The sequence below is a fragment of the Rutidosis leptorrhynchoides genome, chromosome 3 (assembly GCF_046630445.1).
Source record: "Rutidosis leptorrhynchoides isolate AG116_Rl617_1_P2 chromosome 3, CSIRO_AGI_Rlap_v1, whole genome shotgun sequence".
In the NCBI taxonomy this organism is placed as follows: domain Eukaryota; kingdom Viridiplantae; phylum Streptophyta; class Magnoliopsida; order Asterales; family Asteraceae; genus Rutidosis; species Rutidosis leptorrhynchoides.
The window spans coordinates 65,260,335-65,288,114 of NC_092335.1; the positions used below are offsets into that span (position 1 = coordinate 65,260,335).

Genomic DNA, 27,780 nt, shown 5'->3' on the forward strand with positions numbered 1-27,780 from the left:
ATTGTTCATGAATCGCCGAGAGTAGTCAAAGGTAATTGTATATATGAAACAGTTCTAAAATTTTGAGACTCAATCTAACAGACTTTTTTTAACGTGCCAAAATAATAAATCGTATAGAGAATTGGTTTAAATTAGTCGAAATTTTCCGGTCATCACAGTACCTCCCCGTTAAAGAAAATTTCGTCCCGAAATTTTGAGTAGTACCTGTTTCATGAGCGATATCAGTGAACAAATGTGGATACTTTTGCTTCATTTGATCCTCACGTTCCCAAGTAAACTCGGGTCCTCGTCTAGCGTTCCAACGAACTCTAACTATCGGTATTTTGCTTTGTTTTAATTGTTTGACCTCACGGTCCATGATTTCAACAGGTTCTTCGATAAAATGGAGTTTATCATTGATTCGTATTTCGTCAAGAGGAATTACGACATCCTCTTCAGCTAAACATTTCTTCAAATTTGACACGTGAAATGTGTTGTGAACACTACTAAGTTCTTGCGGTAGCTTTAATCGATAAGCAACTGTTCCAATTCTTTCGGTGATTTCAAAGGGTCCTACGTACATAGGACTTAACTTTCCTCGTTTACCGAACCGTACTACGCCTTTCCAGGGTGACACTTTTGATAATGCTAAAAACGAACATGTATTTCATAGCATTATTCCTCAAGAAAGACAAGCTTTTAGTTGCAATTGTTCTATTTACAAGTGATATTCGTTTAAATAATAAAAGGTGAAGACAAAAGACAGATTCGACGAATTGAAGACGCAAACGACCAAAAAGCTCAAAAGAACAAAAGACAATCAAAGAGGTTCCAATTATTGATAAGAAACGTCTCGAAATTACAAGAGTACAAGATTCAAAACGCAAAGTACAAAATATAAAATTGTACGCAAGGACGTTCGAAAATCCGGAACCGGGACCAGAGTCAACTCTTAACGCTCGACGCAACGGACTAAAAATTACAAGTTAACTATGCATATAAATTTAATATAATATATAATTAATTATATTAATTATATATATATATTATATTTATAAATAAAAACCGTCGGCAGAGAAAGACTCCAAGGACTGAGCTGTAAATTCATTCTCCGAGACTCGCGGAGTTTGAAGAGGTTTTCACCGCGAGTCGCGGAGCCCCAAAATTCGACTTTTCCTATAAAAGCAACCGAATTCTGATCGCAATTCATAACTTTCTCTTCTCTCATATATACGTAAAATATATATATATAATTTATATTTTAATTTTAATTTTAATTATAATTCTAATAATAAGGGTATGTTAGCGAATGTTGTAAGGGTGTAAGTCGAAATTCTGTCCGTGTAACGCTACGCTATTTTTAATCATTGTAAGTTATGTTCAACCTTTTTATATTAATGTCTCGTAGCTAAGTTATTATTATGCTTATTTAAAACGAAGTAATCATGATGTTGGGCTAATTACTAAAATTGGGTAATTGGGCTTTGTACCATAATTGGGGTTTGGACAAAAGAACGACACTTGTGGAAATTAGACTATGGGCTATTAATGGGCTTTATATTTGTTTAACTAAATGATAGTTTGTTAATGTTAATATAAAGATTTACAATTGGGCGTCCTTATAAATTACCATATACACTCGATCGGACACGATGGGCGGGGTATTTATATGTACGAATAATCGTTCATTTAACCGGACACGGGAATGGATTAGTAGCCACTAGAATAATTAAAACAGGGGTGAAATTACATTCAAGGGTAATTGGTGTAATTGTTAACAAAGTAGTAAAACCTTGGTTTACACGCAGTCGATAACCTGGTGTATTCATTAAACAAAGTATTAAAACCTTGTTATAATTCGAATCCCCAATTAGTTGGAATATTTAACTTCGGGTATAATAATAATTTGACGAGGACACTCGCACTTTATATTTATGACTGATGGACTGTTATGGACAAAAACCAGACGGACAGATTAAATAATCCAGGACAAAGGACAATTAACCCATGGGCATAAAACTAAAATCAACACGTCAAACATCATGATTATGGAAGTTTAAATAAGCATAATTCTTTTATTTCATATTTAATTTCCTTTATTTTATATTTAATTGCACTTCTAATTATCGCACTTTTATTTATTGTTATTTAATCGCACTTTTAATTATCGTACTTTTTAATTATCGCAAGTTTATTTTATCGCACTTTTATTATTCGCAATTTCATTATCGTTATTTACTTTACGCTTTAATTTAAGTCTTGTATTTATTTTATATTTTACATTAGGTTTTAACTGCGACTAAAGTTTTAAAATCGACAAACCGGTCATTAAACGGTAAAAACCCCCCTTTATAATAATAATATTACTTATATATATGTTTGTATTTTTATAAAAGTAAACTAATATAGCGTTAAGCTTTGTTTAAAGATTTCCCTGTGGAACGAACCGGACTTACTAAAAACTACACTACTTTACGATTAGGTACACTGCCTATAAGTGTTGTAGCAAGGTTTAAGTATATCCATTCTCTAAATAAATAAATATCTTGTGTAAAATTGTATCGTATTTAATAGTTTTTCCTAGTAAAATATAAACTATTTCGTATACCTTAGCTTTGACATCAAGTATTTTTGGCGCCGCTGCCGGGGAACTATCTTAAAAGCCGGAAGCGCAACGCTAATATAAAAAAAAAAAAAAAAAAAGATTTTTAGCTTACTTCTATTAAAAATTCGTTTTTGTAAAAATACGTTTTAAATATTCGAAAATATAAAAAGAAAAACAAAAATATAAGCATTTTTAAGATTTTGTTAAATATTTAAGTTTTATAAGTTTCTTTATTTTTATTTTAGTTTATAAAAATATAAGTTTTATTAACTATCTTTTATTTATAGAAAAAATTAAAAACAGAAAATAAAAAAAAAATAAATAAAGAAAAAACGCGTCAAATTTAAAGCTGTCATCTGAATTTTTGAACCCCGCGACTCGCGGGGTTTTCTGCATTAATTACCGCGACTCGCGGAGGGTACCTGACACACGAACAGAAACCCTAATCCTGCATTTATTACGGTAATTATTAATTAATTATTATTAAACCCTAATTATTATTATTATTATAATTAATTTTATTTTAACTTTTACTTTTTATTTAATTTATGTATTTAGTATTAATTAGTTTTATTAAATTGTAAAATTAATAGTTTTATTAAATAAATAATTTAAAAATAATATTTTTATAAAAATTGTACTTTTTACAACTTTTTATATATTTTTATATTTTGTCCCTTTTTAATCGTTGTAGCGTAATATTTGTATTTTTAGCTCATATTTAATTTTAAACTTAGTTTTTGCTATAGTTATTTTTACTCCTAGATTTTTAGGCTTTGCCGTAGAATTCCTTAAGTGCTTTTTCTTTAGACTAAGATTTAGGTGCTTTAGAATTTTGCGACGCCTTTTTAAGTTTTAGTTTCTTTTTAAGTTATTTCCATTTGGGATTTAGTTTTTCTTGTAAGCTTTAATATTTTTAGACACCTTTTACTATGTATCAATTATCATTCCAATTAGTAATTTCAATTTGCGATTATAATTTTAAGTTAGTTGTAGTAATAAGGTTAGGTTAGTCAAGTATTTTTAAGTTTTGATAAGTTTCTTTTATTTTTCCGTCACCTTTTATTTTTCAACCATTTTTTCTTTTTCGACCTTTTTCGACTAACTCTTTTTCTCTCTTATTTCTCGCCATTCTAGTTTTTAGGACTTAGAATTTTTTCTACTTCTTATCTAAATTTCTTAAAATTACGAAAATTTATTTTAAGTGGTTAAATTAATAGACATCAAAATTTTCTGGTTCGTAGTAATAGTTGGATTTGTACGTGGACCGGGTTATTGGAGCCAAACAGTCCTCAATTATATTGAGACCAAACGAATCCTGCCCCTCTGCTGCATCTTTTGGCTATTCGAAACGTGGGCAAAATCAGAAAAGTCTATTGATTGGATAACTTATTATAATTTTTCTTTCCTTTTTAAAACTAATAGGATATTCAGTGAATGCACCGAGCAAGACGTTCATCACCTTTTGTACGTTCACCACCTGTAACTAGATCAAGACATTTAGCAAATATAACCGCCGTTGATTTTTCTTTAGAATCGTCATCCAGTCGACCAAGTATTTCAGTTCAAATTTCCGATAATCCATTTTTTGAACCCAACATCACAATTGAGAATCCGGAAAATATTCAGGAACGGTTCGTAGATCCTGAACCATTAAACTTTCCTCCGGAGCCACCAATCATTCAAACAGAGATTGTTGAGGAACGAACCATTAAATCAGAATCATCTAGTGATACCGATTCAACAAATTCAATTATGGAGAATCTGGAACCTTTAAGTATGGAAGACCGAATGAGAGCTAAACGCACTGGCCAAGGTCACGCAATTACTCATCCAGACATTAATGCGCCAGATTATGAAATCAAAGGACAAATTCTACACATGGTGACTAATCAATGCCAATTTAGTGGTACGCCGAAGGAAGATCCAAATGAACATCTACGTACCTTTAATAGGATCTGCACACTATTTAAAATCCGAGAAGTGGAGGATGAACAGATATATCTCATGTTATTTCCCTGGACTTTAAAGGGAGAAGCCAAAGATTGGTTGGAATCGTTACCTGAAGGGGCGATTGATACATGGGACGTTTTAGTTGACAAATTTCTTAAACAATTCTTTCCTGCATCTAAAGCCGTAAGACTTCAAGCAGAAATTGTTACGTTTACACAGAAACCAAATGAAACTCTATATGAGGCGTGGACAAGATATGGAAAGTTATTAAGAGGATGTCCGCAACATGGTTTAGACACCTGTCAAATAGTACAAATATTCTACCAAGGATGCGACATCACTACAAGAAAAGACATAGATATAGCAGCTGGTGGTTCTATTATGAAGAAAACCGAAACTGATGCTTACAAAATTATTGATAACACTGCTTCCCACTCACATGAGTGGCACCAAGAAAAAGATATCGTTAGATCATCTAAAGCAGCTAGAGCCGATTCTAGCCATGACTTAGATTCCATTTCCGCAAAGATAGATGCTGTGGAGAGACGAATGGAAAAGATGACTAAAGATATTCACTCAATACGAATTAGTTGTGAGCAGTGTGGAGGACCACATTTGACAAAAGATTGTCTCAGTATTGAATTAACAATGGAACAAAGAGAGAATATTTCATACATAAACCAAAGGCCTGGAAATAATTATCAGAATAATTATCAACCGCCAAGACCGATTTACAATCAAAACCAGAATTATAACCGAAATATTCCATACAACAACCAACAAGGTCCTAGCAATCAACAAGTATCCAATAATACTTACAATCAGCAAAGACCTAATTTTCAAAACAAACCACCACAACAAACCGATGATAAAAAGCCAAATTTAGAAGATATGATGACGAAGCTAGTTGAAACTCAAACGCAGTTTTTCACATCTCAAAAACAAACTAATGAACAAAATGCTCAAGCATTTAGAAATCAACAAGCTTCTATTCTAAATCTGGAACAAGAAGTAAGTAACCTAGCAAGATTAATAGGTGAAAGAAAATCGGGAAGTTTACCAAGCGATACAAATGCTAACCCCCGGAATGAAACAGCTAAAGCTATTACCACAAGAAGTGGTACAACACTTAAACCACCTGAAATACCTGTAACTTCTGATGAAGCCATTCCTACTCCACAAGAACCACCACCTGATCAAGATAAGGAAAAAGAACCGGTAGTTGAAAAAGTTAATGAAGATAACACAGTTAAGGATAAACCTTATGTTAAACCATACCAACCACCACTTCCTTACCCGAGTAAAATGAAGAAAGAAAAACTTGAAGCCGAGCAATCCAAATTCTTGGATATGTTTAAACAGATAAATGTAAATCTTCCTTTCATTGATGTGATTTCAGGAATGCCAAGATATGCTAAATTCTTGAAAGATCTAATCTCAAATAGAAAGAAAATGGAAGAACTCTCGGCTGTTACTATGAATGCTAATTGTTCAGCAGTGCTGTTAAATAAGATACCAGAAAAACTATCTGATCCAGGAAGTTTCACAATTCCATGTTTTCTGGGTAGTCTTAGTTCAATAGAAGCATTGGCAGACTTAGGTGCTAGTATAAATCTAATGCCGTATTCACTATACGCTAAACTAGACCTTGGAGAATTGAAACCAACAAGAATAAGCATACAACTAGCCGATAGATCAATAAAATATCCTAGAGGGATAATGGAGAACATGCTAGTTAAAGTTGGTACTTTAGTATTTCCAGTAGATTTTGTTGTTTTGGACATGGAAGAAGATTCTCAAGTTCCTCTCATATTAGGAAGACCATTCATAAACACGGCTAAAGCAATGATAGACGTGTTTGGTAAGAAACTGACCCTAAGTATAGAGGATGAGAGTGTTACCTTTTCAGTTGATAGAGCAATGCAACAACCACAATCTGTAGATGATACATGTTATTATATTCAAACTATAGATGCACATGCAGAATTATTAGAAGAATTTCCAGAATTACAAGGAACAGGAGAATGTTCTTTAGGAGAAGGTAATGAACCAATTGATGAAGCTGAAATGTTAGCTACACTTATAGCTAATGGATATGAACCAACAACAGAAGAAATTCAAATGCTAAAAGAAGAAGACAGATATCGATATAAATCATCGATAGAAGAACCTCCGAAATTAGAGTTAAAGCCACTTCCAAACCATTTGGAATACGCTTATTTACATGGTGAATCTGAATTACCTGTAATAATATCGTCTTCTCTTACTGAAAATGAGAAATCACAACTCATTTCTGTGTTGAAAGCTCATAAACCAGCCATTGCATGGAAGATTCATGATATTAAAGGAATAAGTCCTTCGTATTGCACACATAAAATCCTTATGGAAGAAGGTCATAAAACGTATGTGCAACGCCAACGAAGACTAAATCATAATATGCAAGATGTAGTTAAGAAAGAGATTATTAAACTGCTAGATGCAGGTTTGATATATCCAATTTCTGATAGTCCATGGGTAAGCCCAGTTCAATGCGTACCTAAGAAGGGTGGCATGACTGTCATTACAAATGAGAAAAATGAGCTTATTCCTACTAGGACTGTAACAGGATGGCGTGTATGTATTGATTATAGAAAATTAAATGACGCCACCAGAAAAGATCACTTTCCCTTACCTTTCATAGATCAAATGTTGGAAAGATTAGCCGGAAATAGTTACTATTGTTTTCTAGATGGATTTTCCGGATATTTTCAAATTCCAATAGCACCCGAGGACCAAGAGAAAACCACATTCACGTGCCCTTATGGTACTTTTGCTTACAAACGCATGCCATTTAGACTTTGCAACGCCCCTGCAACCTTTCAAAGGTGTATGATGGCGATTTTTCACGACATGATAGAAGAATGCATGGAAGTATTCATGGATGACTTTTCAGTCTTCGGTGATACATTTAAATCATGTCTAGTTAATCTGGAACGAATGCTAATTAGATGCGAACAATCAAATCTAGTACTTAATTGGGAGAAATGCCATTTCATGGTTAAAGAAGGCATCGTTCTTGGACATAAAATTTCAAAAGAAGGAATTGAAGTGGATAGAGCTAAAGTAGATGTAATTGCTAAACTTCCACATCCCACCAATGTTAGAGGAGTTAGGAGTTTTCTAGGGCATGCCGGTTTTTACCGATGTTTCATAAAAGATTTTTCTAAAATTGCCACTCCTATGAATAAACTCCTAGAAAAGGATGCGCCATTCATCTTTTCAGATGAGTGTATCAAATCTTTTAATATTCTTAAAGAGAAACTCACTAATGCGCCGATCATGATAACACCAAATTGGAATCTACCATTTGAACTAATGTGCGATGCAAGTGATTTTGCAATGGGAGCCGTTTTAGGACAAAGGATTGAAAAACGATTTCAACCTATATATTATGCTAGTAAGACGTTACAAGGAGCACAAACAAACTATACAACTACTGAAAAAGAACTCCTTGCTATTGTCTTTGCTTTTGACAAATTTCGATCATATCTCGTTCTAGCAAAAACGGTGGTCTATACCGACCATTCTGCTCTTAGATACCTATTTTCAAAACAAGATGCTAAACCAAGATTAATCCGTTGGATCTTACTCTTACAAGAGTTTGATATTGAAATCCGAGATAAAAGAGGAGCAAAAAATCTCGCCGCTGATCATCTTTCTCGTCTTGAAAATCCCGAATTAGAAGTTCTAAATGAATCAGCCATACAAGACAACTTTCCTGATGAATATCTATTGAAGATAGATTATAAAGAAATCCCATGGTTTGAAGACTATGCAAACTACTTAGTTTGTGGATTCCTTGAAAAAGGATTATCGTACCAAAGACGAAAGAAATTCTTCAGTGATATAAAACACTATTTTTGAGAAGATCCACATCTGTTTAAAAGTTGTCCCGATGGAATAATACGCCGATGTGTATTTGGAGATGAAGCTAGTAAAATTTTAAACCATTGTCACACAGGACCAACAGGAGGGCATTATGGGCCTCAACTAACAGCAAGAAAAGTTTATGAAGCTGGATTCTATTGGCCTACAATTTACAAAGACGCACACCTTCTTTGCAAATCCTGTGATGCATGTCAAAGGGCCGGAAAAATAAGTCAACGTGATGAAATGCCACAAAATGTCATCCAAGTATGTGAAGTATTTGACATTTGGGGTATTGACTTTATGGGTCCATTTCCAAAATCTCATAATAATCTATATATACTCGTAGCCATTGATTATGTATCTAAATGGGCGGAAGCACAAGCTCTCCCAACTAACGATGCACGAGTTGTAGTCAACTTTTTAAAACGTCTTTTTGCAAGGTTTGGAACACCGAAAGCTTTAATAAGTGATCGGGGTACTCATTTCTGTAATAATCAACTTGAGAAAGTTCTTAAAAGATATGGAGTAACTCATAAAATCTCCACCGCATATCATCCACAAACAAGTGGACAAGTTGAAAATACCAACCGAGCTTTAAAACGTATTCTAGAGAAAACCGTAGGATCAAATTCGAAGGAATGGTCCATTAAATTGGAGGATGCACTCTGGGCTTTTAGAACAGCCTACAAAACTCCAATTGGAACCACACCTTTTAGACTTGTTTATGGAAAAGCATGTCATCTTCCAGTAGAAATTGAACACAAAGCATTTTGGGCTTTGAAGACATGTAATCTTGATTTACATGAAGCCGGACGTCTACGATTAAGTCAACTAAATGAATTAGAAGAATTAAGACATGAAGCATACGAAAATTCGTTAATCTATAAAGAAAGAACGAAGAAATGACATGATAAAAGAATCAGAAGTTCAAAAGAATTTAAAGAAGGAGACAGAGTTCTTCTTTTCAATTCACGATTCAAGCTATTTCCTGGAAAATTGAAATCAAGATGGTCTGGACCATTCATAGTCAAAAGAGTTTTCCCATACGGAACGATAGAATTAATAAATTCAAATGGGATTGAATTTAAAGTTAATGGTCACAGAGTTAAACATTACATACATGGTCCGATGGAAGTCGACAACGAAGTTAATCACAATTTCGACACCACAGCTAACTAAGTGTGGGGAGAATCAAGTCTTTAAAGGATAATATGTATTTCTGTTAGAGTTAGATTGTCTGTTTTCGTGTAGTTCTCGAAAATGGAACCCGAATGGTCTTTCCCTAGCAGACCCTAAAGAACTAGTCTTCTCCCCCCATTCTGAATTTTTATTTTTTTAGGTTTTTACAAAATGAAGACTGCCTGTGAACTAAACCATGGTCTAATGCTACACGCTTTGATCACTAAAAGAAATAATGACATACTACCGAGTGAAATAGTATCAGTAATCAGAGAAAGAATGGACGGAGTTAGAAAAGAATCCAGATGCGAAGATAATAAGTTACAATTTGGTAAAGGAAAATCAAAATCCGCAGCGAAAAGAAGAGCACGACACTTAGAACGATGTCACAAATGCGGAAAATGGTCACATGGAGGTAAATGTTCAAATAATCAAACCTATTCAAATACCGAATTTGTTACTTTATGCAGAGACGGACCGTTCATATGTTTAGAAGAAAAGATACTGAATGCTCGAGGTTACGCCTATGTAGCCATGGAAAACCAATTAAACCGACTATCTTATGAATGGGATAGATCATATAACTAAGAAATCTATTTCACAGGTATGTCTGTACAGTTTTTATTTTTAACCTTTTGATAATAAACGCTAATTTGTTCGCTAAAAAGTATTAAATTGGTATTGAATAAAATTAGGTTTGGCGACCGAAATTATTGATATCATTCAAAAATTTATTACATCACTGCGAAATTTAACGTTTATTCTTAAGGTATAAATATCTTTAATCAATCAACCCAAAATATTTCAAAAATTAGTCATGAGTTAAATTAGGTCTTGGAACCGAAATTACTTTACCGAAAAGAGGGGCGCATATTTTTGATAATATTTGATTGATTAAAGTGGGATAAAAAGACAAAAAGATTTTTAAATTTATTTTTACCATGTTTTTAAAATTAATATTTAAATCTTAAATTAATGTTGAAAACTTTGTAAAAACAATATATTTAAAATTGTAAATATTTGAAAAATTAATATAAGTTTGGTGTGAATTTATAATATGAATTTTTAAATTAAGATTGGTGTGAATTTTTAACTTTTAAAATATGAATTTTTAATTTTATGCATTTCAAATTTTAAGTTTGGTGTGAATTTTTAATATTAATTTTGAATTTTATATTTAAGTTGTGTGAATTTAAAAACAAAAATTTACTTTATCTCATTAAGTTAAGAATATGATTTTTAAAATTCATCGTAAGTTGAAGACTAGGTCTTTGAACCAAAATTGCTTTATCCGAGGGAGGAACGAGAACTTTTATTATCATTATTTTTAATCTTATTGAATTAGAGTATGCCAAAAACATTGAAAAAACCCAAAAATCTTAGCTTTTAAAACAATCGCTACAAAAAGACAAATTTTAAAATTTTGTCGAAGGACGGACTAGGACATCGATCCGAAACGACCTCGTCCTAAATAACAAGGGAAACAAAATTTTAAAATTAAGTACTTAATTGTTTCAAAAGTTAATGATTATAAAAATATAAAAAAAAAAAAAAAAAACAAACTCCGCGAGTCGCGGAGTTTGAAGTGCATTTCGCCGCGACTCGCGGAGGGATGAAAAATCAGAAAAAAATAAAGAGCTGGAACAGATCAGTCCCAACCCCAAAACAATAAAAACCTGCGAAAATAGCTGCGAAAAACCCGAGAAAAAACCCCAAAAAAAATCACAATTTTTAACCGTTAATCACCAAATCTTTTGCTAAAATCATGTTGAGAAGGATGCTATCTAAGAATTACTCAAGAAAAACGGTAAATTTCTACACCTAAACACCATTTAATTCGAAATTTGATGTTCTTGAGCAATTTTTTTCCCCAATTTGATTTTGATGCTTTTTAGTGTAATTAGGCTTAAATTGTTTATGTATTATGCTTGTATAACCTAGATTGATGCTGTTTAACATGATTAGAAGCCTTAAACTTCAAATTTTGAGTAATCTAGGGTTTGTGTTCTTGAGCAATTTGGGGCTTTTTGATATAAACAGGTTATGGCCGATTTTTGTCATGAATTGTTGCTAAATTGAGTAGTGTAACATGTCTAGGTAGTTAAATGATCCAAATTTTGAGCCTAAACATGATTTTGAGAATTAAAGTGGACTTTTTCAAGTCTAAAATTCATGAACTTGATTTTTGAAAGATAATGCCATTTGAGACTTGTTTAATTGCTAGTAATGATTATTTTGACATGTTATTTGAGTTGAATGCTTATGAACTTGGCGAACATTTTCGTATATGCTTATTTGAAAAAGTGTAGATTTGATGAAAATATGAAAATGAGCTTAAGTTTGATATAAATTGATAATGTCATTGTAATTATTTTGATTGATGATTTTGCTGACACTAATGCATATTTGGATGCACAAAATTTGTGTTTGATGTGTTTTGCAGAATGAAAGGGGTGAATCTTCATCCCAAGCCCGCAATGCTCCTGCTGAGAATTTGGAACAACAGGAGGTGGATAACTACTACAAGCAGGATATACCTCATCCAGTCATGACCTTTTCTGATATGCACTTGGAAGAGTTGCACCCGAACCTGAGATTTGACAGACTTTGGATAGATTATCCAAAATATCAACGGGGTTTGCATACTCTTCATTCCAAGGTTGTTGAGGTACCGAGGGTCATAGAATGGGGACCCTTAGAAGCTGTAGAATTGGCCGGGCCAATTAGGGAATTACTTGTACAGAGGTATGGTAATTCTTCTTTTAATGACTGGGTACATCTATTCACCATACGTAGACCTGTATATAAAGTATGGTGTGAAGAATTGTTATGTAGTATAGAGTTGAATGATCGGGTAGCTAGTTTAACCGATCGTTCTTTTATTAGATTTTTGTTAGGCGGTTCGATGCGCCACATGTCTTTACTGGACATGGCTCAGGCTTTACGTATATATACGCCTGAGGAGTTAGCGTCTGCCGATTGTAGAGGATTGATACTAAACGGTAGAAAGATAGATGAAAATTTTGATACACACGGTGTGTGGAGTCAAATGACAAGCCATCACCGTTTCAAAGGGGGAAATTACTCTTATTTGGATATAGATAGAGCCGAATTAAGAGTGATACATAGGTTTTTAGCTAATTCGATTACACAAAGGGGTAAAAACAAGGAAAAAGTAAATGAACAGGATTTGTTTTACCATATGTGTATTCGAGACCCACAAAGCGCTGTAAGTATACCATATTGTGTGGGTTATTATTTATCAGCTATGGTTCGGGGGATGTGACCGCATAGCATAATAGGAGGTGGTATTTTTATTACTTTGATTGGTGAATATCTCGGTGTGGATATAAGTCGGGGGGGATTATTAGTAGAAGAACCAGAATCCCGCGATACTATAGGTTTAAATGTATACCATGGTGCGAAAGTTTTGAAGAGGCGAAATAACGCCGCAGTACGATACCATGGTAGACATCCACAGGTGGAGAGAAACCAGCAGCAAGGTAATGTAGGAGGGGGGAATGAGATGCAAGAAATGCATAGGTTTATAGCTTCTCAGGAATACGAAAATGCTAGACAGAGAGCATTTGAAGATTGGCAAGTTCATCAGAACCAAATCATAGCTCATTGCCAACATATAGGTAGAAACTATATTCCTACACCGAAACCCATCTTCCCTCCCTGGTCTATAGAGATGCAGCCACCGTATCCTACGTATGACCCTGCCGAAGCATTCTATAGCACCTATGGTTATGCCTGGAACCCCTATTGGTACCAATATCATCCTTAGTTTACTTATTATTTTTTTTTATTTTGTAATTTGTAATTATTGATACGTTTAATACTTTTGTTAATATTGTAATCATTTTTATAATTATCTAACTTTTATTCTTAGATTTTAATAATTTTTGAATGTGGGGTAATATACCAAACTTCAAAAATATGTATATATGTTTGCAGTTTATCTTATGTACACAACAGGGTAAAACAACGCATTTTCAAAGACTGGCATTAAGTTCAGCAAAAGCAACTAATTTTGACGACAAGATGCAAAATATATGTGAAATAACAACAAGACGGAATGAACAAATGATGTGCACCATTTATCATTCAGCAAACAAACGCCAATATATTTGGAAACTTTGGTAAAATTTAATCATTTTCACACAAATCACCCTCAATAATTTAAATTGTTACTGATTTCTTGCAAATGAGGGCATTGCAAGATCTTAAGTGTGGGAAGGGGTTAAATTCTTTCGGATTTTAAAATTTTTTTACTTTATACACTTGGTTACCATTAAAAATACTAGTAAAGCAGTAGTTGTATTAGAATCTAGTGCTCTCTGATAAAAAAGAACAGCCCTAGTCTTATATACTGACTACCCAATTCTAGTAAAATTTTTCAAAATTTTCAATTAAATGAATTCAAAATCATGTTTATACATATTTATGAACGATAAAACTAGGTTTTAACACCGAAATTATTGTTACCTCGGAAAGGACATAAATTAAGAAACAAACTAAAATGTTAAAATTCATTTAAAATGGAATAGAGGACGATAAAAAGGAAAATAAAAGCCAAGTGTGGGAAAATTTACCAAGTTATCTTAAACATATGTCACATATATCTGTAACAAATAACTGAAAATACTTTTGCTTTGGACTAAACTAAACTGTTTTTACCCGATGAAAGAAAAGAAGAGATGGATCTACATGATGAATCAATTCCATCATTAAAAGGAAGTAAAGTCTTCCGAAAAAGACACGCGCTTCTTGATTTAGGTCATGAAGTTGTCGTCCAGACCAGCTGTAGGTTGACGAAAAATCTAGAAAAGTCATCACTAAAATCAGCAGGAAATCCACGGACCTCAGTATTAAACAGGGTCGCCAAGTGGTCAGATTTATCCTAACCATGAGAAGGATTTATCTCGTACAATGGGGGGGCACCATGCAAATTAGCTGGATAAGACTAATGAATCAGATCCCCAGAAAGGATAATCTCCTTAAAGATTAAAAATCAGCTTTTAAGACTGATATTACTCAATCCTAGAGATTGACCTTAAAGATTGAGAATTACAAACTCATGGAATTCAATGATATCTAAACTCGAGCTTGAACGAGAAAATATTTTGATCAAAATTACAAACCGATTTGTTTTCTGAAAACCCTATTTTCAATACGTTCATTACCATTGAACATAAAATCCTAGGAATTCACCTGGAATTCATTAGGTCACCTGAACTAAATCGGGTGTCAACCGTAAGAACGGTGGTTGCATAGCATGGTCAAAGACAGGACCTTGTGCCAGACCGAAAAATTATAAGGGTGAGCTTTACTATTGCTCCTACCAAGGATAGTAATTGTGTCCGACACGTTATAGACCATAATTAAAAGCATGTCAGGGGACATTGCCTTAACAGTTGCTTGTTCAACGCTTTCCTTTACAACCGGACGGTAGTTTACCGAAAGGTAATATACGGGACAAGTAAACTGGACGTGTTGCTTTCCAAATACAAGGTTAGCAAGTGGGTGACACAAAACCGCAAGTTTTGAGCTAAAATTTTCAAATCTGAAACCCACCAAACCCACAAAAATATTTTGCAAACACCGGTAAAGGGTTATTCCGAAAAACTTATCTAGGGTAAAAACTAGATTTCAAAAGATCAAATGTTTTCATAAAGATCCAATTTCCTTAATGGATCTAAATTTTTATAGTCATGTGGGACTGTAAACCATATCGTTACTACCATTGTTTATATCACCGTATAGAAATCACTGATGTACAAAGTGTGAAGAATAAAGAAGTGATTCTAGTATTTCAAGACAATATTGCTTGAGGACAAGCAACGCTCAAGTGTGGGAATATTTGATAATGCTAAAAACGAACATATATTTCATAGCATTATTCCTCAAGAAAGACAAGCTTTTAGTTGCAATTGTTCTATTTACAAGTGATATTCGTTTAAATAATAAAAGGTGAAGACAAAAGACAGATTCGACGAATTGAAGACGCAAACGACCAAAAAGCTCAAAAGAACAAAAGACAATCAAAGAGGTTCCAATTATTGATAAGAAACGTCTCGAAATTACAAGAGTACAAGATTCAAAACGCAAAGTACAAAATATAAAATTGTACGCAAGGACGTTCGAAAATCCGGAACCGGGACCAGAGTCAACTCTTAACGCTCGACGCAACGGACTAAAAATTACAAGTTAACTATGCATATAAATATAATATAATATATAATTAATTATATTAATTATATATATATATTATATTTATAAATAAAAACCGTCGGCAGAGAAAGACTCCAAGGACTGAGCTGTAAATTCATTCTCCGCGACTCGCGGAGTTTGAAGAGGTTTTCACCGCGAGTCGCGGAGCCCCAAAATTCGACTTTTCCTATAAAAGCAACCGAATTCTGATCGCAATTCATAACTTTCTCTTCTCTCATATATACGTAAAATATATATATATAATTTATATTTTAATTTTAATTTTAATTATAATTCTAATAATAAGGGTATGTTAGCGAATGTTGTAAGGGTGTAAGTCGAAATTCTGTCCGTGTAACGCTACGCTATTTTTAATCATTGTAAGTTATGTTCAACCTTTTTATATTAATGTCTCGTAGCTAAGTTATTATTATGCTTATTTAAAACGAAGTAATCATGATGTTGGGCTAATTACTAAAATTGGGTAATTGGGCTTTGTACCATAATTGGGGTTTGGACAAAAGAACGACACTTGTGGAAATTAGACTATGGGCTATTAATGGGCTTTATATTTGTTTAACTAAATAATAGTTTGTTAATGTTAATATAAAGATTTACAATTGGGCGTCCCTATAAATTACCATATACACTCGATCGGACACGATGGGCGGGGTATTTATATGTACGAATAATCGTTCATTTAACCGGACACGGGAATGGATTAATAGCCACTAGAATAATTAAAACAGGGGTGAAATTACATTCAAGGGTAATTGGTGTAATTGTTAACAAAGTAGTAAAACCTTGGTTTACACGCAGTCGATAACCTGGTGTATTCATTAAATAAAGTATTAAAACCTTGTTACAATTCGAATCCCCAATTAGTTGGAATATTTAACTTCGGGTATAATAATAATTTGACGAGGACACTCGCACTTTATATTTATGACTGATGGACTGTTATGGACAAAAACCAGACGGACAGATTAAATAATCCAGGACAAAGGACAATTAACCCATGGGCATAAAACTAAAATCAACACGTCAAACATCATGATTACGGAAGTTTAAATAAGCATAATTCTTTTATTTCATATTTAATTTCCTTTATTTTATATTTAATTGCACTTCTAATTATCGCACTTTTATTTATTGTTATTTAATCGCACTTTTAATTATCGTACTTTTTAATTATCGCAAGTTTATTTTATCGCACTTTTATTATTCGCAATTTCATTATCGTTATTTACTTTACGCTTTAATTTAAGTCTTGTATTTATTTTATATTTTACATTAGGTTTTAACTGCGACTAAAGTTTTAAAATCGACAAACCGATCATTAAACGGTAAAAACCCCCCTTTATAATAATAATATTACTTATATATATGTTTGTATTTTTACAAAAGTAAACTAATATAGCGTTAAGCTTTGTTTAAAGATTTCCCTGTGGAACGAACCGGACTTACTAAAAACTACACTACTTTACGATTAGGTACACTGCCTATAAGTGTTGTAGCAAGGTTTAAGTATATCCATTCTCTAAATAAATAAATATCTTGTGTAAAATTGTATCGTATTTAATAGTTTTTCCTAGTAAAATATAAACTATTTCGTATACCTTAGCTTTGACACTTCTTCCTCACCCACTATATTAATTAATTAATCAATTGTACAAGATTAGTAGCAAAAAGTACCACAAAACTTGCAAGCCTTCCGTCCTCAAATGTGTTGTAAATGGACGGAAACATGTACGAGATACCTGGGCGCCACCCTGGACTAAAGCTGGGCTAGGTGGTGCCATTGGTGTCCTCCTGGACTAGAACTTGGGCGGCTCCTGGACGGGACCATTGGGAGCACTCTTACCTAACTGTCTATTTTGCCACCTGTAAATAAATCAAGTAGAAAGGAGACCTACAATGTAGGTGTTGTTCCAAGGATTCTAATGGCATGAGCTCTTAAACAAGAAGCTGCTTATCGTTCTCTGAGCATCCAATCAAAGTAACAATGTTCGGGTGACGCATGTGACGACCCGGAAATTTTCGACCAAATTTAAACTTGATCTTTATATAATTTCGACACGATAAGCAAAGTTTGTTAGGTTGAGTCTAAAAAATTTTGAACTGTTTAATATGTTCAATTGATCTTCGACAATTCTCGACGATTCACGAACAACTATTTGTAAATAGATATGTGTGAATATATATATATATATATATATATATATATATATATATATATATATATAATAATTGAAAATATAATTCGAAATATTATATGTTGATGTTATTAAAACGAATTGTGTAAAATAAAATAAAAATAGAATATTATAATAATTATTATTTACAACATAACTATATATAAATAAAGTATAGTAAAATAAATATTAAATGATTGTAATACTCGTTTGATGTTCTGATTGATATTAAGCAAACTAAATTCAAACTTATATGATTTTAAAATAAACGGTGATCCGAAAATGAGTTTTACAAATTATAGACTTATTAAAAATGTATTTAGGAACTATTTGTTGAATTTTAAAACTTTTTATATTTTACTTGGGGTTGGGAGTGAATAGTTAATGTAATTTTTATTTAATAGTTAATAACCAAATTTTATACCATAATGATCAGAATAAATAATTATAACTAATATTAAAATTTGGGATTTTTTGAAGACTTTTATACGTCACTGATTAACAACGGAGCCCGAAATGATACCCGTAAAAAGTGTCGGCAGAAGCTAACAAGAGTGTGGCAGCTAAATTCAATTACACATGTTTCTTAATATTATTATATTATTTACTTATTACTACTTGACATATATGTATGGTTATATATATGTTATGCATATATCAACCTATGTCACAACCTCAAGCCACCTACGACCACCTTCATACTCGATCACCACAACACAACCACTTGCAGAACCACCACCATCGCCTCCCATAACCCGTCACCTCCAACCACCCTAAAACCACTCTACAACTACCCGAAACCCCCTCGATCTCTCAACCATCGTGATTACCATCACCATCATCACCGAAAACATACACCACCTTTCACCGTTATTCGGAAGTCACCTTCACCAAAAAATAACCACCTTCCACCTCTCATCACCATCATGAAATCACCAAACAACCGAACACCATCTTCACAAAACCCACATATTTTTTTATGATTCATGCGGCTGTTATGCATATACTTTTTTTGTTTATAGTTTCTTTCGTGAAACCATCGGACAACCACCTCACCATCTCTCTCTCTCTTTCCTCTCCTCTTCTCATCCGAAAACCACCATGGTTCCAACATCATTGACCACCCTTCAACCACCACCCAAAACCATCACAGACCCAATGACTACTTTACTAGTTCAAATTCGAATAATTACTTCATTGAATAATTCGTTTCTTGGTAAGTTATTTAACAACAAACAATAAGAACCTATTATCTCCATTTTTGTACCAAGTCGAGATAAACCACAAGGGTGTTATTCCTTCTTTTACTCAGCCTAATGGAAGGATTCCAAAACCTTCAGTTGATTTTAGTTTGGGTCGATCCGGATCAAGTGTACCGATCGTTCGACAACCCATACCACAATCACCTTTTTATCACCACCACAATCATCGTTGATCCACCACCATTGAAACCTATCTAAACCATCGCCTAGTTACTGTTATTGCAGCCTGTAAACGTCACTAGCACTGCTCGAAGGACTGCTGTTGCTGCACGCTGTTTACCACCGTTTCTGTATAAGCAAACCACTATCCAAACCTGCAAAATTATTACTGCTATAGTTGCTATCTGTTCGTGCTATTATTATTTCTTGTTTCAGTCGACAACCACATCCCCATCACAACCCACCATCGCGAAACACCAAAACAGACACCATCAATTGCTGCTACTGTATAGTTTTCTATTTCTTTTTCTGTTTCGTTAAACCAGCTTCAACTGAAGAAAATAATGAAGAATGATGATGACGAGGTGAAAAAGATGATGATTTTATACTGAAGATTGTTATGATTTTATGTGATGATCGTTACGGTTTGTGATGATGTGATGAATGATGATTCACTTACCTTTTTTCTTTACGTTTTCCCTTTCTGATCGAACCCCACGAACATAATACCTTCCAGCTATTTTTTTTATTTCACGATACATACGTTAAACCTACATGAGTTTGGGCTTGTGATTTTGAACCGTGATTTGCTTATTCAGTTGGGCCACGATTTATGTTGCTGTTGGGCCGGTTAATGGAGTTGGGCCGAGATCCATTTTAAATTTCTGTTGGGCCGAAGAGAATAAGTGAAATATAATTGGGTTTCCCATTATATTAGAAAGGCAGAAATGGATTAGTGGTTTGGGGTGATAGTGGGTGAGCGAGAGGTCTCAGGTTCGAGCCCTGTCTGTGGCATTGTTTTTGGGAAAAGCTATAAGGTTCGTGAATCCGAGGCCAACCCTGCATTGTTCAGTTCCGTCGTATGCATATTTTTACTACAAAATATCGTATAGTGAGTTCATTTGATTACCTTTTACTCTTTACATTTATGGGACTGAGAATACATGCGCTGCTTTATAACTGTTTTACAACTGCTTTATTAAATGCCTTTGAAATCTATATTTTTGGACTGAGAAGCTTTTATAAATGTTTGACGAGATAGACACAAGTAAAACATTCCTCGAATGAATTATTATGCAGACAGAAGTTCTGTGGATTATTATTAAATTAGTTGGACATTATAATTGCCACTAATTGTTGTGAATTTTCCCCTGATTATTATTGCTTGGTAACCTAAGAATTAGAAACGGGTATGACCCTAATTCACGCGAATCCTAAATGTAGCTACCGGGTTTATCATCAGTAACAGCACCAGTATCATCAACAATCCATGCCTCAACATCTCATTCTGTTCCTCGAGTATAATCATCGTTCTACGTATCGTTCTACATCAATTATCTTCGTTCTTCATGGCGATTATGTAATCTCTAAAGTCTTAGAGATTATTTATTCTAGCTCAAACCGAAAAGCAAATGAGATTAATATCATATTAACTCATTAAATCCATGATTACATCTGAAGAAAATATATATGTATATATGTTTTCATAATGGTTGTAAATAAAAATTCTTTTGTACAAGCTGTTAATGGTAAAAATATTTTAACGGGTAGGTAATACCCGAAGAATATTTTGATTTCACATTAATAAGTTAAACTGTACATTCTTCGAATCTGCTTCAACAGTCATTTACTATCCTACTTACATCCACAGATATACGTATCCATTTACAACAGAATAACCATTTTCATTCAAATTTCATATTTGGATTTTAATCTCTTAGAATCCAACAAGTGGCATAATGAAGAAAACATTGGACAAAATAAAATTTGTTAGAAACAAACAAATTAACTATGAGAAATTTTGTTAAGAATCCACGCTAACAAAATCCTAGCTAACTGTTCCTAGCTAACTGTTAATTCCTTATTACATTTATTTATTGCAATTTATTTATCGCAATTTTAATTCTCGCAATTTTATTTATCGTCATTTAATTTCTGTTATTTATTTTACGCACTTTATCGGGACACATATACAATGTTTTGACATATCATATCGGCGTCATCTATATATATTATTTGGAATAACCATAGACACTCTATATGCAGTAATGCTCGAGTTAGCTATACATGGTTGAGGTTGATTCTAAAATAATATATATACTTTGAGTTGTGATCGAGTCTGAGACATGTATACAATGGGTCACGATACGTATTAATGAATTCGAATATTATATATTAAACTATATATGAATTATTGAATTTCTAATTGTGGACTACTAACTGTGGACTACTAACATTGGACAATTTAAAATGAATTAAAATATTGATTATAATATATGAAACTAAACATTTCTTCAAGTTTGCCACTTGATTTCATCTTAAACCTCATTTGTATCTTGACGATTACAATATGCGTTCAAACCTTTCATGAATCTTGAAAACACCTTAATCGAGAGGATGAACCAACCGCAATTCATCTACGGAAGAAAAGATTGATGCATATAGTTATGCACCTGAAAACACTTGGAATCTGAGTAAACGTTTAACACGTATCTGTGCTAGCTCCTTTGGTATTGTTATTACCGAATATAACATTGCAATTCCTTTTCAAAATAGCCAATTTTATCACAGCTCCAACAAGTCAACTTCGATTTCTCAATCGTACTAGTCTTATTATAATCTTGACGTATACGATTGCCCTTTCGTCATCGTTACCGGGGAACCTTTTATACCCCATCACATTAGCAGTAAAATTACCAGTAACTTCATTGATCTTTGACTTTCTGAAAAATCATTATAACACTATCATATACTCATCCGCGTTTTGTAATGACAATTGCCATACCAACTACCGAGAATTAGCAATCAGTATTTCGAATCTCGCAGTGTTTCTACATCAACAGTTATATGTATACATATAACATTTATCTCTTAGAATTATGATCTCCCATTCTGACATTCTGAAAAGCACTCTAATCTACGAATCAGTTCTTTGAATTTTGAAAAAAAAACTGATGAATCAGCGAAAAACTGAAGACTGTTTTAACAATCAAAAGTTTGATAATTGAAAAACGGATTGAGTAAACCATGAAGGAGACTCTGAACAAATCACAATGACCAAACTTGTACATAAAGAATCCTGATGATTCTGTTTCTGATAAAATCTTTAGCGAATACCTTGCTCCTTAATCGCTCTAAATCATCGTGAATGAATTTCTTCATCACAATTTGATTCTAAAATTCTGAGATATTATCGTATCTTTCATTATTAATAGCCTCAATATTTCTGAAGATATCTTCATAAATATTCTTGTCCAATATTATTTATCTCTCCGCGTTATCTGTATTACAATCATAAAGGAAACTGTTTAGTTTCTATATTCTGTAAACCTTCGAGTTTAAAATACGAATGTTTTTGAAGTAGTGTTGGGAACTGAAGCATGAGTTAGTATAATATAATGACACTTGATCAACGTGATTATATTACAGTAAGTCATGCTGAGTTTCTAATGAAATGTGATGATTCATATACCCTAACATCATCAGGTGCCATGTTACACGACTCTTACATTCTATCTAATATATAAACATATCAAGAACATAATTCCTTGATAGTTCTATCTTTTCTCTTGAATTCTAGTAATTTAACCAATCGAGATCGTGCTATTACAATTTCTCTCTTAGAACATTAGGCATGTTCATTCGAAATTCCATACCTACGAATTCTGGACCATTACCTACTGTACTTAAAGGCAAGAGGAAGAAAGTATAGAGTATGGGAGTTGTGGAAATAATGAAACGAAGGGAGTGGATTTATAGTAAAATATCCGACAGAGAAATTGAAACAGATTATTGCATCTAACCAAAGAAGATCCCAACTTTCTTATTTACCTAAGAACCAAATCTTATTACGAAGATTTCCTTTAAATTCCTTGAATTCCGAAAATCAACCGTGACTACGTCACCGGTTAAAGACAAACCTACAATTACTCATTTCACTCTTTTGTGATAGCTTCACTCGTACTCTTCACATAAACGAATTGTTTTATCCATATTACTCAATGATGATAAAGCTCTATTTATCAACTCATATTCGTCATGAAAACATTCTTATTGTTATCCATGACGACCTCGATCAAATTTCGGGGACGGAATTTCTTTAACGGGTAGGTACTGTGACGACCCGGAAATTTTCGACCAAATTTAAACTTGATCTTTATATGATTTCGACACGATAAGCAAAGTTTGTTAGGTTGAGCCTCAAAAATCTCAAAAATTTTGAACTATTTCATATGTTCAATTAACCTTCGACCATTCTCGACGATTCACGAACAACTATTTGTAAATAGATATGTGTGAATATATATATATATATATATATATATATATATATATATATATATATATATATATAATAATTGGAAATATAATTCGAAATATTATATGTTGATGTTATTAAAACGAATTGTGTAAAATAAAATAAAAATAGAATATTATAATAATTATTATTTACAACATAACTATATATAAATAAAGGGGGATGATTCTCACACACACTCTTTTGATCCTCACACACCAATTTAAAGAAATGGAGTATTATTAGAAGAGTAAAAGGTTAAAATAGGTGTGTGAGGATTAAAAAATGGTGTGTTAGAATCATCCCCCATAAATAAAGTATAGTAAAAATAAATATTAAATGATTGTAATACTCGTTTGATGTTCTGATTGATATTAAGCAAACTAAATTTAAACTTATATGATTTTAAAATAAACGGTGATCCGAAAACGAGTTTTACAAATTATAGACTTATTAAAAATGTATTTAGAAACTATTTGTTGAATTTTAAAACTTTTTATATTTTACTTGGGGTTGGGAGTGAATAGTTAATTTAATTTTTATTTAATAGTTAATAACCAAATTTTATACCATAATGATCAGAATAAATAATTATAACTAATATTAAAATTTGGAATTTTTCTGAAGACTTTTATACGTCACTGATTAACAACGGAGCCCGAAATGATACCCGTAAAAAGTGTCGGCAGAAGCTAACAAGAGTGTGGCAGCTAAATTCAATTACACATGTTTCTTAATATTATTATATTATTTATTTATTACTACTTGACATATATGTATGGTTATATATATGTTATGCATATATCAACCTATGTCACAACCTCAAGCCACCTACGACCACCTTCATACTCGATCACCACAACACAACCACTTGAAGAACCACCACCATCGCCTCCCATAACCCGTCACGTTCAACCACCCTACAACCACCCTACAACTACCCGAAACCCCCTCGATCTCTCAACCATCGTGATTACCATCACCATCATCACCGAAAACATACACCACCTTTCACCGTTATTCGGAAGTCACCTTCACCAAAAAATAACCACCTTCCACCTCTCATCACCATCGTGAAATCACCAAACAACTGAACACCATCTTCACAAAACCCACATATTTTTTTATGATTCATGCGGCTGCTATGCATATACTTTTTCTGTTTATAGTTTCTTTCGTGAAACCATCGGACAACCACCTCACCATCTCTCTCTCTTTCCTCTCCTCTTCTCATCCGAAAACCACCATGGTTCCACCACCATTGAACACCCTTCAACCACCACCCAAAACCATCACAGACCCAACGACTACTTTACTAGTTCAAATCCGAATAATTACTTCATTGAATAATTTGTTTCTTGGTAAGTTATTTAACAACAAACAAGAAGAACCTGTTATCTCCATTTTTGTACCAAGTCGAGATAAACCACAAGGGTGTTATTCCTTCTTTTACTCAGCCTAATGGAAGGATTCCAAAACCTTCAGTTGATTTCAGTTTGGGTCGATCCGGATCAAGTGTACCGATCGTTCGACAACCCATACCACAATCACCTTTTTATCACCACCACAATCATCGTTGATCCACCACCATTGAAACCTATCTAAACCCGTCGCCTAGTTACTGTTGTTGCAGCCTGTAAACGTCACTAGCACTGCTCGAAGGACTGCTGTTGCTGCACGCTGTTTACCACCGTTTCTGTATAAGCAAACCACTATCCAAACCTGCTAAATTATTGCTGCTACAGTTGCTATCTATTCATGTTATTATTATTTCCTGTTTCAGTCGACAACCACATCCCCATCACAACCCACCATCGCGAAACACCAAAACAGACACCATCAATTGCTGCTATTGTATAGTTTTCTATTTCTTTTTCTGTTTCGTTAAACCAGCTGCAACCGAAGAAAATAATGAAGAATGATGATGACGAGGTGAAAAAGATGATGATTTTATGCTGAAGATTGTTATGATTTTATGTGATGATTGTTACGATTTGTGATGATGTGATGAATGATGATTCACTTACCTTTTTTCTTTATGTTTTCCCTTTCTGATTGAACGCAACCAACATAATACCTTCCAGCTGTTTTTTTATTTCACGATACATACGTTAAACCTACATGAGTTTGGGCTTGTGATTTTGAACCGTGATTTGCTTATTCAGTTGGGCCACGATTTATGTTGCTGTTGGGCCAGTTAATGGAGTTGGACCGAGATCCATTTTAAATTTATGTTGGGCCGAAGGGAATAAGTGAAATATAATTGGGTTTCCCATTATATTAGAAAGGCAGAAATGGATTAGTGGTTTGGGGTGATAGTGGGTGAGCGAGAGGTCTCAGGTTCGAGCCCTGTCTGTGGCATTGTTTTTGGGAAAAGCTATAAGGTTCGTAAATCCAAGGCCAACCTTGCATTGTTCAGTTCCGTCGTATGCGTATTTTTACTACAAAATATCGTATAGTGAATTCATTTGATTCCCTTTTACTCTTTGCATTTTTGGGACTGAGAATACATGCGCTGCTTTATAACTGTTTTACAACTGCTTTATTAAATGCCTTTGAAATCTATATTTTTGGACTGCGAAGCTTTTATAAATGTTTGACGAGATAGACACAAGTAAAACATTCCTCGAATGAATTATTATGCAGACAGAAGTTCTGTGGATTATTGTTGAATTAGTTGGACGTTATAATTGCCATTAATTGTTGTGAATTTTCCCCTGATTATTATTGCTTGGTAACCTAAGAATTAGAAACGGGTATGGCCCTAATTCACGCGAATCCTAAAGGTAGCTACCGGGTTTAACACCCCCACCCAGAATGTTCACTAGACAGAAGAGCTAGTGGGCGTGGTGTTTAGTACTTCGAAGTTTATATATTTATACAGACGCGATGTTCTGTTTTGGGGATATTATTGATGGGCATTATATGTTAAGGTCGGTTACCATGTTGAGCAATGAAATCAAATTGAATGTTATGTATCGAGAGAATGATTTTTATACACAGGTCAGTGTTGTAAAAGTCGGCCGACTTGGCCGACGCATCGGCCGCTGCGACGTTTTTTTGGGTTCTCCGTCCTGTTTTTTCTGAAAACGACTCAAAAGACGGTCAAAGCTAAAAGTTCGGTCAAAGTCTGTCAAAGACGGTCAAAGTTGGTCAAAAACGGTCAAAATCAGTCAAATTTTCCTCAAGATGTGATATGTTTTAAAATTAGGGTTTGTTTTCATTTTTTGGGCCGCTCTTTTCTCTGTGTCCTTACTGATTATGCACTTGGTAACATTAATTGAGTTTGAAGTTTGATTGTATTTAAGTTCAAGTTCTTATTTAAGAAATTTATGGTACAGAATCAACTATTTTATACATATATAAATATATATATTTAAGAAATTATTAATAAAGTCAACGTTGGTCAATGACCGACGCGTCCCCGACGCGTCCCCGACTCGGCCGATGCATCATTTTTAGGTCTCGACCGATGCGTCCCCGACTCGCGACTTTTACAACCTTGACACAGGTTATGTGTATTGTTTTTATGCACGAGATATGTGTACGGTTATTTAAAAATCGCGAGGCAACCTACGGGGGAGAAACGGATACGAACCTACTCTGCTAAGCATTATGAAAAATGATTTTGTACACGAGATAGGTGTACTGTATTTAAATCTTGTGGTCTATCAAAATGATGAATTTTATTGTTTATGATAAACCTATGAACTCACCAACCTTTTGGTTGACACTTTGCATGTTTATTCTCAGGTATTAAAGAAATCTTCCGCTGTGCATTTGCTCATTTAGAGATATTACTTGGAGTCATTCATGACATATTTCAAAAGACGTTGCATTCGAGTCGTTGAGTTCATCAAGATTATTATTAAGACAATTATAGTTGGATGTTTTATGAAATGGTATGCATGCCGTCAACTTTCGATGTAAAGAAAGTATGTCTTTTAAAAACGAATGCAATATTTGTAAAATGTATCATATAGAGGTCAAATAACTCGCAATGAAATCAACTATTGTGAATCGTTT

At 33.5% G+C, this 27,780-nt stretch overlaps 1 pseudogene; it reads right to left on the bottom strand.

Moving 5' to 3' along the window:
- The window catches only part of LOC139900044 (serine/threonine-protein kinase PBS1-like), a 43,424-nt pseudogene that overhangs the window by 9,262 nt on the left and 6,382 nt on the right, over positions 1-27,780 (bottom strand).